Genomic DNA, 12353 nt, shown 5'->3' with positions numbered 1-12353 from the left:
CTATATTCTAAATTCTATATTCAGTATTCTGTATTCTATAATTTAAATTCTGTGTTCTACATCCTTTACCCTTAATCCTATATTCAGTATTCTGTATTCTATATTATATATTATGTGTTGTGCATTACATTTTCTAAATCCTCAGTTCTATATTCTGTTTTCAATATTTTATATTCTGTGTTCTTCATTCTATATTCTGAATTCTATATTCTGCATTCGAATTCTACATACTTAATTCTGTGTTCTACATTCTATATTCTAAATTATATATTCAGTATTATGTATTTTATAATCTAAACTCTGTGCTCTGCATTCAATGTTCTAAATTCTTGGTTCTGTATTCTCTTTTCCATATTCTATATTCTGTGTTCTTCATTCAATATTGTGAATTCTATATTCTAAAATCCGTATTCTATAATCTATATTCTGTGTTACACATTCTATGTTCTAAATTCTATATTCAGTATTCTGTATTCTATATTCTATATTCTGTGTTCTGCTTTCCATGTTCTAAATTCTGGGTTCTATATTCTCTATTCTCTATTCGATTTCAGAGTTCTTCATTGGATATTCTACATTCTTTATTCTGCATTCCGTATTCTATATTCTATATACTGTGTTCTACATTCTATATTCTAAATTCTATATTCAGTACGCTGTATTCTATAGTCTCAATTCTGTGTTCTGCATTCCATGTTCTAAATTCTGGCTTCTATATTCTCTATTCTATATTCTATGTTCTGTGTTCTACATTCTTTATTCAAAATTCTATATTCAGTATTCTGTATTCTATATTGTATATTCAGTATTCTACATTTTATATTCTTAATTCTATATTCAGTATTTTACATTCTATATTCTAAATTCTGTGTTCTGCATTCCATGTTCTAAGTTCTGGCTTCTATATTCTCTATTCTATAATCTATATTTTGTGTTATTCATTCTATGTTTTAAACTAAATATACTGCATTAAGTATTGTATATTCTATATTCTGTGTTACACAATCTATATTCTAAATTCTATATTCAGTATTCTGTATTCTATAGTCTAAATTCTGTGTTCCAAATTCTGTGTTCTAAATTCTATATACAGTATTCTGTATTATATATTCTAAATTCTGTGTTCTGCATTCCATGTTCAAAATTCTGGTTTCTGTATTCTTTTTTCTATATACTGTGTTCTAAATTCCATATTCTAAATTCTATATTCAGTAGTCTGAATACAATATTCTAAATTGTGTGTTCTGAATTCCATGCTCTAAATAGTATATTCAGTATTCTGTATTCTATATTCTAAATTCTGTGTTCTGCATTCTATGTTCTAAATTCTATATTCAGTATTCTGTATTCTATATTCTACATTCTGTGTTCTGCATTCCACATTCTAATTTCTGGCTTCTATATTCTCTATTCTCTATTCTATATTCTGTGTTCTGCATTCTATATTCTAAATTGTATATTCAGTATTTTGTATTCTATATTATAATTTCTGTGTTCTACATTCTATATTCTATTTCTATATTCAGTGATCTTTATTCAATATTCTAAATTCTGTGTTCTTCATTCCATGTTCTAAATTCTTTGTTTTGTATTTTGTTTTCATATTCTATATTCTGTGTTCTAAATTCTATTTTCTGTATACTATATAGTGCATTCCGTATACTATGTTTTATATTCTGTGTTCTACATTCTATATTCTAAATTCTATATTCAGTATTCTGTATTCTATATTCTAAATTCTGTGCTCTGCATTCAATGTTCTAATTTATTGTTTCTGTATTCTGTTTTCCATATTCTATATTCTGTATCTTCATTAAATATTGTGAACTCTATATTCTGAATTCCGTATTCTATATTCTAAATTCTGTGTTCTTCATTCTATTTTCTGAATTCTATATTCAGTATTCTGTATTCTATATTTTAAATTCTGTGTTCTACATTCCATGTCCTAAATTCTGGGTTCTCTATTCTCTATTCTATATTCTATATTCTGTGTTCTACATTCTATATTCTAAATTCTCTATTCAGTATTCTACATTCTATATTCTAAATGCTATATTCTGTATTCTGCACTGTATATTCTAAATTCTGTGTTTTGCATTCCATGTTCTAAACTCTGGCTTCTATATTCTCTATTCTATATTCTAAATTTTGTGTTATACTTTCAATATTCGACATTAAATATACTGCATTCAGTATTCTATATTGTATATTCTGTGTTCTACATTCTATATTCTAAATTCTGTATTCAGCATTCTCTATTCTGTATTTGAAATTCTGTGTTCTGCATTCCATGTTCTAAATTCTATATTCAGTATTCTGTATACTGTATTCTACATTATGTGTTCTGCATTTCATGTTTTAAATTCTGTGTTATATATTCTCTATTCTATATTCTATATTCTGATTTTTACTTTCTATATTCTAAATTCAATATTCAGTATTTTGTATTCTATATTCTTTATTCTGTGTTCTACATTCTATATTCTAAATTCTTTATTTAGTATTCCATATTCTAAATTCTATATGCTGTTTTCTACAATCAATATTCTAAATTCTATATTCAGTGTTCAGTATTCTCTATTCTAAATTCTGTGTTTTGCTTTCCATGTTCTAAAATCTGGGTTCTATATTCTCTATTCAATATTCTATATTCTGTGTTCTTCATTCTATATTCTAAATTCTATTTTCTGCATTCGTAAATCTTTATTCTAAATTCTGTGTTTTACATTCTATATTCTAAATTCTCTATTCAGTATTCTGTATCCTATATTCTAAATTCTGTGTTCTGCATTCCTTGTTCTAAACTCTGGCTTCTATATTCTCTATTCTCTATTCTATTTTCTGTTTTCTAGATTCTCTATTCTAAATTCTATATTCAGTATTCTGTATTCTATACTCTAAATTCTGTGTTCTGCAATCCATGTTCTAAATTCTGGGTTCTGTATTCTGTTTCCCATATTGTATATTCTGTGTTCTACATTCTTTATTCTGTATTCTATATTAAGCATTCCTTATACTATATTCTAAATTCTGTGATCTACATTGTATATTCTAGATTGTATACTCAGTATTCCGTATTCTATATTCTATATTCTGTGTGCTACATTCTATGTTCTAAATTCAATATACACTATTCTGTATTCTATACTCTAAATTCTGTGTTCTACATTCCATGATCTAAATTCAGTGTTCTATATTCTCAATTATATATTGTATAATCTGTGTTCTACACTCTATATTCGAAATAGTATATTCATTATCTGTATTCTATATTCTAAATTCTGTGTTTTGCATTCCATGTTCTAAATAATATATTCAGTATATTGTATTCTATATTGTAAATTCTGTGTTACGCATTCTATGTTCTAAATTCTATATTCAGTATTCTGTATTCTATATTCTAAATTCTATGTTCTGCATTCCATGTTCTTAATTCTGTCTTTTGTATTCTGTTTTCCATATTCTGTATTCTGATTTGTACATTCTATATTCTGTATTCTAAATTCTGCATTCTCTTTTCCATTTAATATATTCTGATTTTACATTCTATATTCTGTTTCCTACATTCTATATTCTGTATTCTAAATTCTTAATTTTGTTTTCTATATTCTATATTCTGTGTTATTCATTCTATATTCTATATTCTATATTCTGTATTCCGTTTTCTATATTCTATATTGTGTGTTATTCATTCTATATTCTAAATTGTATATTCAGTATTCTGTATTATATATTCTATATTCTGTGTTCTGCATTCCATTTTCTAAATTCTGGATTCTATATTCTTTTTTCTATACTCTATATACTGTGTTGTAAATTCTATATTCTAAATTCTTTATTCAGTATTCTGAATACTATATTCTAAATTCTGTGTTCTGCATTCCATGCTCTATATCCTATATAAAGTATTCTGTATTCTATATTCTAAATTCTTTGTTCTGCATTTAATTTTCGAAATTCTGGGTTCTCTATTCACTATTCTCTATTCTATGTACTGTGTTCTTTTTCTATATTGTAAATCCTATTTTCTGCATTCCGTATTCTATATTCTAAATTCTGTGTTCTACATTCTATATTCTAAATTCTATGTACTGCATTCCTTGTTCTAAATTATGGGTTCTATATTCTCTATTCTATATTCTATATTGTGGGTTCTACGTTCTATATTCTAAATTTTATATGCAGTATTCTGTATTCTATATTCTAAATTCTGTCTTCTGCATTTGATGTTGTAAATTTTGGCTTCTATATACTCTATATTATATTCTATATTCTGTGATCTTCATTCTATACTTTAAATTCTATTTTCTGCATTCCGTTCAGTATTCTGTATACTATATTCTAAATTCTGTGTTCTACATGCTATATTCTGCATTCCGTACTCTATATTCTATTTTCTGTGTTCTACATTCTATATTCTAAATTGTATATTCAGTATTCTGTATTCTATATTCTAAATTCTTTGTTCTGCATTCCATGTTCTTAATACTGGGTTCTATATTCTCTATTCTATATTCTATGTTATGTGTTCTACATTCTATATACTAAATTCTATGTTCAGTGTTCTGTATTCTATATTCTAAATTCTGTGTTCTACATTCGGTTTCTATTTACTATGTTAAAATTCTGTATTCTATATTCTAAATTCTGTGTTGTGCATCCATGTTCTAAATTCTGGGTTCTTTATACTCTATTCTATATTCTATGTACTGTGTTCTACATACTTTAATCTAAATTCTATTTTCAGTATTCGGTATTATATATTGTAAATTCTGTGTTCTGCATTCCATGTTCTTCATCCTGTGTTCTGTATTCTGTATTCTGTATTCTATATTGTGTGTTCTACATTCTAAATTCTAAATAGTATATTCAGTATTCTTTATTCAATATTCTTATTTATGTGTTCTGAATCCCATGTTCTAAATTCTGGCTTCTATATTCTCTATTGTATTTTCTATATTTTGTGTTCTTCATTCTATATTCTAAAATCTATATTCTGTATTCCGTATTCTATATTCTATATTCTGTGTTTTACATTCTAATTTCTAAATTCTATAAACAGTATTCTGTATTCTATACTCAAAATTCTTTGTTCTGCATTCCATGTTCTTAATTCAGTTCTCTATATTCTCTATTCAATATTCTATAGTCTGTGTTCTACAATCAATATTCGAAATTCTATATGCATTATACTGTATTCTATATTCGAAATTCTGTGTTCTGCATTCCATGTTCTAAATTATATATTCAGTATATTGTATTCTATATTCTGTATTCTGTGTTCCGCATTCTATGTTCTAAATTCTATATTCAGTATTCTGTATTCTATATTCTGAATTCTGTGTTCTGCATTCCATGTTCTAAATTCTGGCTTCTGTATACTCTTTTCCATATTCTATATTCTGTTTTCTACATTCAATATTCTTTATTCTATATTCTGCATTCTGAATTGTATATTCTATATTACGTGTTCTACATTCTATATTCTAAATTCTATATTTAGTAATTTCTATTCAATATTCTAAACTCTGTGTTCTTCTTTCCATGTTCTATATTCTGTGTTCTGTATTCTGTTTTCCATATTCTATATTCTGTTTTCTAAATTCTATATTCTGTATTCTATAATCTGCATTCCCTATTGTATATTCTATATCCCGTGTTCTATATTCTATATTCTAAATTCTATATTCATTATTGTAAATTCTTTATTCTAAATTCTATATTCAGTATTCTGCATTGTATATTCTAAATTCTGTGTTCTGCATTCCATGTTCTAAATTCTGGCTTCTATATTCTCTATTCTATATTCTACATTTTGTGTTATTCATTCTATATTCAATATTAAATGTACTGCATTCAGTATTCTATATTCTATATTCTGTGTTATACATTCTATATTCTAAATTCTATAGTCAGTGTTCGGTATTCTATATTCTAAATTCTGTGTTCTGCATTCCATGTTCTAAATTCTGGGTTATATATTCTCTATTCTCTATTCTCTATTCTGTGTTCTACATTCTATACTCTAAGTTCTTTATTAAACATTCTATATTCTATATTCTAAATTCTTTGTTCTGCATTCTTTGTTCTAAATTCTATATTCAGTATTCTGTGTTCTATATTCTATATTCTGGGTTTGCATTCCATTTTCTAAATTCTGGATTCCATATACTCTATTCTCTATTCTCTATTCTGGGTTCTACATTCTATATTCTAAATTCTAAATTCAGCATTCTGTATACTATATTCTAAATTCTGTGTTCTACATCCTATATTCTAAATTGAATATTCAGTATTCTGTATTCTATATTCTAAATTCTGTGTTCTGCATTCCATTTTCTAAATTCTATATTCTGTGGTCTACATTCTATATTCTATATTCTATATTAAGGAATATGTATTCCATATTATACATTCTGTGTTCTGCATTCTATGTTCTAAATTCTGGGTTCTATATTCTGTTTTCCATATTTTATATTCTGTGTTCTACATTCTATATTCTAAATTCTATATTCAGTATTCTGTATTCTATATTCTAAATTCTGTGTTCTGCATTCCATGTTCTAAATTCTGGATTCTCTATTCTCTATTCTATATTCTATATTCTGTGTTCTACATTCTATATTCTAAATTCTATATTCAGTATTCTGTATTCTATAATTTAAATTCTGTGTTCTACATCCTTTACTCTTAATCCTATATTCAGTATTCTGTATTCTATATTATAAATTATGTGTTGTGCATTCCATGTTCTAAATCCTCATTTCTATATTCTGTTTTCAATATTTTATATTCTGTGTTCTTCATTCTATATTCTGAATTCTATATTCTGCATTCGAATTCTACATACTTAATTCTGAGTTCTACATTCTATATTCTAAATTCTATATTCAGTATTATGTATCCTATAATCTAAACTCTGTGCTCTGCATTCAATGTTCTTAGTTCTTGGTTCTGTATTCTCTTTTCCATATTCTATATTCTGTATTCTTCATTCTATATTGTGAATTCTATATTCTAAAATCCGTATTCTATATTCTATATTCTGTGTTATACATTCTATATTCTAAATTCTATATTCAGTATTCTGTATTCTATATTCTAAATTCTATGTTCTGCTTTCCATGTTCTAAATTCTGGGTTTTATATTCTCTATTCTATATTCGATTTCAGAGTTCTTCATTCTAAATTCTACATTCTTTATTCTGCATTCCGTATTCTATATTCTATATACTGTGTTCTACATTCTATATTCTAAATTCTATATTCAGTACGCTGTATTCTATAGTCTCAATTCTGTGTTCTGCATTCCATGTTCTAAATTCTGGCTTCTATATTCTCTATTCTCTATTCTATATTTTGTGTTCTGCATTCTATATTCTAAATTCTATATTCAGCATTCTGTATTCTATATTCTAAATTATGTGTTCTGCATTCCATAATCTAAATTCTGGGTTCTATATTGTCTATTCTATATTGTGTGTTCTTAATTCTATACTCTACATAATATATTTTGCATTGCGTATTCTATATTCTATATTCTGTATTCTAAATTCTATATTCTAATCTATATTCAGTATTCTTTTTTCTATACTGTAAATTCTGTGTTCTGCATTCCATTTTCTATATTCTATTTTCAGTATTGTATATTCTGTATTCTAAATTCTGTGTTCTGCATTCTATGTTCTAAATTCTATATACAGTATTTTGTATTCTACTTTCTAAATTCTGTGTTCGGCATTTCATGTTCAAAATTCTGGATTGCATATTCTATATTCTGTGTTCTACATTCTATATTCTAAATTCTGTATTCAGTATTCTGTATTCTATATTCTAAATTCTGTGTTCTGCATTCTATGTTCTAAATTCTATATTCAGTATTCTGTATTCTATTTTCAAATTCAGTGTTCTGAATATCATGTTCTAAATTCTGGATTCTATATTCTATATTATGTTTCTACATTCTATATGCTAAATTCTATATTCTGTTTTCTTTATTCTATATTCTAAATTCTGTGTTCTGCATTCCATGTTCTAAATCCTATATTCAGTATTCTGTATTCTATATATTACTTTCTGTGTTCTGCATTCTATGTTCTAAATTCTATATTCAGTATTCTGTATACTACATTCTATATTCTGTGTTCTGCATTCCATGTTCTTAATTATGGATTCTATATTCTCTATTCTGTGTTCTATATTCTGTTTTCTACATTCTATATCCTAAATTCTATATTCAGTATACTTTATTCTATATTCTAAATTCTGTGTACTGCATTCCATGTTCTAAATCCTATATTCAGTATTCTGTATTCTATATACTATATTCTGTGTTCTGCATTCTATTTTCTAAATACTATACTCAGTATTCTGTATTTTATATTCTAAATTCTGTGTTATGCATTCCATTAATAAATTCTAGGTTCTATATTCTCTTTTAGATATTCAATACATTGAGTTCTTCACTCTATATTCTACATTCTATATTCTGCTTTCATTTTCTATATTCTAAATTCTGTTTATATTTTCTGTATTCTAAATTCTATATTCAGTATTCTGTATTCTATATTCTGAATTCTGTGTTCTACATTCTATATTCAAAATTCTAAATTCAGTATTCTGTATTCTATATTCTAAATTCTGTGTTCTGCATTCCATGTTCAAAATTCTGGCTTCTATATACTCTTTTATATATTCTATATTTTGTGTTCTGCATTCTATATTCCACATTCTATATTCTGCATTCCGTATCCTATATTATATATTCTGTGTTTTACATTCTATATTCTAAATTCTATATTCATTACTCGGTATGTATAATCTAAAATCTGTGTTCTGCAGTCTATGTTCTAAATTCTGAGTTCTATATTCTCTACTCTATTCTATATTGTGTCATTTTCATTCTATATCCTTCATAATTTATTCTACATTCCATATTGTATATTCTATATTATGTGTTCTATATTTTATATTCTAAATTCTATATTGTGTATTCTGTATTCTATATTCTAAAATCTGTGTTCTGCATTCCAATTTCTTAATTCTATATTCAGCATTCTGGATACTATATTCTATATTCTGTGTTCTACATTCTATATGCTAAATTCTGTATTCAGTATTCTTTATTCTATATTCTAAATTCTGTGTTCTGCATTATATGTTCTAAATTCTACATTCAGTATTCTGTATTCTATATTCTAAATTCTGTGTTCGGCATTCCATGTTTTAAATTCTGGGTTCGATAATGTCTACTGTATATTCTATATTCTGTGTTCAACATTCTATATTCTAAATTCTATATTCAGTATTCTGTATTCGAATTTCTAAATTCTGTGTTCTGCACTCCTAGTTCTAAATTCTATATTCAGTATTCTGTGTTCTATATTCTAAATTCTGTGTTCTGCATTCTATGTTCTAAATTCCATATTCAGTATTCTGTATTCTATATTCTAAATTCTGTATTCTGCTTTCCATGTTGTAAATTCTGGGTTCTATAATCTCTATTCTATATTCTATTTAAGAGTTCTTCATTCCATATTCTACACACTTTATTCTGCATTCCGTAATCTATATTCTATATACTGTGTTATACATTCTATAATCTAAATTCTATATTCAGTACTCTGTATTCTATATTCTAAATTCTGTGTTCTGCATTCCATCTTCTAAATTCTGGGTTCTATATACTTTATTCTATATTCTATATGGTGTGTTCTTCATTCTATATTCCACATACTATATTTTGCATTTCGTATACTATATTCTATATTCTGTGTTCTACATGCTATATTCTAAAATCTATATTCAGTATTCTGTATTCTATATTTCAATTCTGTGTTCTGATTTCCATGATCTATATTCTGGATTCTATATTCTCTTTTCTATAATCTAAATTCTGTGTTCTTCATTCGATAATGTACATTCTAATTTCTGCATTCCGTATTCTATATTCTGTGTTCTACATTCTATATTCTAAATTCTATATTCAGTATTCTGTATTCTATATTCTAAATTCTGTGTTCTGCATTCCATGTTCCTCATCCTGTGTTCTGTATTCTGTATTCTGTATTCTATATTGTGTGTTCTACATTCTAAATTCTAAATAGTATATTCAGTATTCTTTATTCAATATTCTAATTTATGTGTTCTGAATCCCATGTTCTAAATTCTGGCTTCTATATTCTCTATTCTATTTTCTATATTTTGTGTTATTTATTCTGTATTCTACAATCTATATTCTGCATTTCGTATTCTAAATTCTATATTCTTTGTTGTACATTCTATATTCTATATTCTATATTAAGGAATATGTATTCCATATTATAAATACTGTGTTCTGCATTTTATGTTCTAAATTCTGGGTTCTATATACTGTTTTCCATATTTTATATTCTGTGTTCTACATTCTATATTCAAAATTCTATATTCAGTATTCTGTATTCTATATTCTAAATTCTGTGTTCTGCATTCCATGTTCTAAATTCTGGATTCTATATTCTATACTCTATATTGTGTGTTCTACATTCTATATTCTAAATTCTATATTCAGTATTCTGTATTCTATAATTTAAATTCTGTGTTCTACATCCTTTACCCTTAATCCTATATTCAGTATTCTGTATTCTATATTATATATTATGTGTTGTGCATTACATTTTCTAAATCCTCAGTTCTATATTCTGTTTTCAATATTTTATATTCTGTGTTCTTCATTCTATATTCTGAATTCTATATTCTGCATTCGAATTCTACATACTTAATTCTGTGTTCTACATTCTATATTCTAAATTATATATTCAGTATTATGTATTTTATAATCTAAACTCTGTGCTCTGCATTCAATGTTCTAAATTCTTGGTTCTGTATTCTCTTTTCCATATTCTATATTCTGTGTTCTTCATTCAATATTGTGAATTCTATATTCTAAAATCCGTATTCTATAATCTATATTCTGTGTTACACATTCTATGTTCTAAATTCTATATTCAGTATTCTGTATTCTATATTCTATATTCTGTGTTCTGCTTTCCATGTTCTAAATTCTGGGTTCTATATTCTCTATTCTCTATTCGATTTCAGAGTTCTTCATTGGATATTCTACATTCTTTATTCTGCATTCCGTATTCTATATTCTATATACTGTGTTCTACATTCTATATTCTAAATTCTATATTCAGTACGCTGTATTCTATAGTCTCAATTCTGTGTTCTGCATTCCATGTTCTAAATTCTGGCTTCTATATTCTCTATTCTATATTCTATGTTCTGTGTTCTACATTCTTTATTCAAAATTCTATATTCAGTATTCTGTATTCTATATTGTATATTCAGTATTCTACATTTTATATTCTTAATTCTATATTCAGTATTTTACATTCTATATTCTAAATTCTGTGTTCTGCATTCCATGTTCTAAGTTCTGGCTTCTATATTCTCTATTCTATAATCTATATTTTGTGTTATTCATTCTATGTTTTAAACTAAATATACTGCATTAAGTATTGTATATTCTATATTCTGTGTTACACAATCTATATTCTAAATTCTATATTCAGTATTCTGTATTCTATAGTCTAAATTCTGTGTTCCAAATTCTGTGTTCTAAATTCTATATACAGTATTCTGTATTATATATTCTAAATTCTGTGTTCTGCATACCATGTTCTTAATTCTGGGTTCTGTATTCTGTTTCCATATTCTATATTCTGTGTTCTACATTCTATATTCTTAATTATTTATTCAGTATACTTTACTCTATATTCTAAATTCTATGTTCTGCATTCCATGTTCTATATTCTATATTCATTATTCTGTATAGTATATTCTAAATTCTGTGTTCTGCATTCTAAGTTCTAAATTCCATATTCAGTATTCTGTATTCTATATTCTAAATTCTGTGTTCGGCATTCCATGTTTTAAATTCTGGGTTCGATAATGTCTACTTTATATTCTATATTCTGTGTTCAACGTTCTATATTCTAAATTCTATATTCAGTATTCTGTATTCGAATTTCTAAATTCTGTGTTCTGCACTCCTAGTTCTAAATTCTATATTCAGTATTCTGTGTTCAATATTCTAAATTCTGTGTTCTGCATTCTAAGTTCTAAATTCCATATTCAGTATTCTGTATTCTATATTCTAAATTCTGTGTTCTGCATTCAATGTTCTAAATTCTATATTCAGTATTCTATATTCTTCTTTCTAAATTCAGTGTTCTGCATATCATGTTCTAAATTCTGGATTCTATATTCTATATCCTGTGTTCTGCATTATATGTTCTAAATTCTATATTCAGTATTCTGTATTCTATATTCTAAATTCTGTTTCTGAGATCCATGTTCTTTATTCT

The sequence above is a fragment of the Vicugna pacos genome, unplaced genomic scaffold (genome assembly GCF_048564905.1).
Source record: "Vicugna pacos unplaced genomic scaffold, VicPac4 scaffold_16, whole genome shotgun sequence".
Classification (NCBI taxonomy): domain Eukaryota; kingdom Metazoa; phylum Chordata; class Mammalia; order Artiodactyla; family Camelidae; genus Vicugna; species Vicugna pacos.
Note: the sequence above shows the minus strand (reverse complement) of the source record.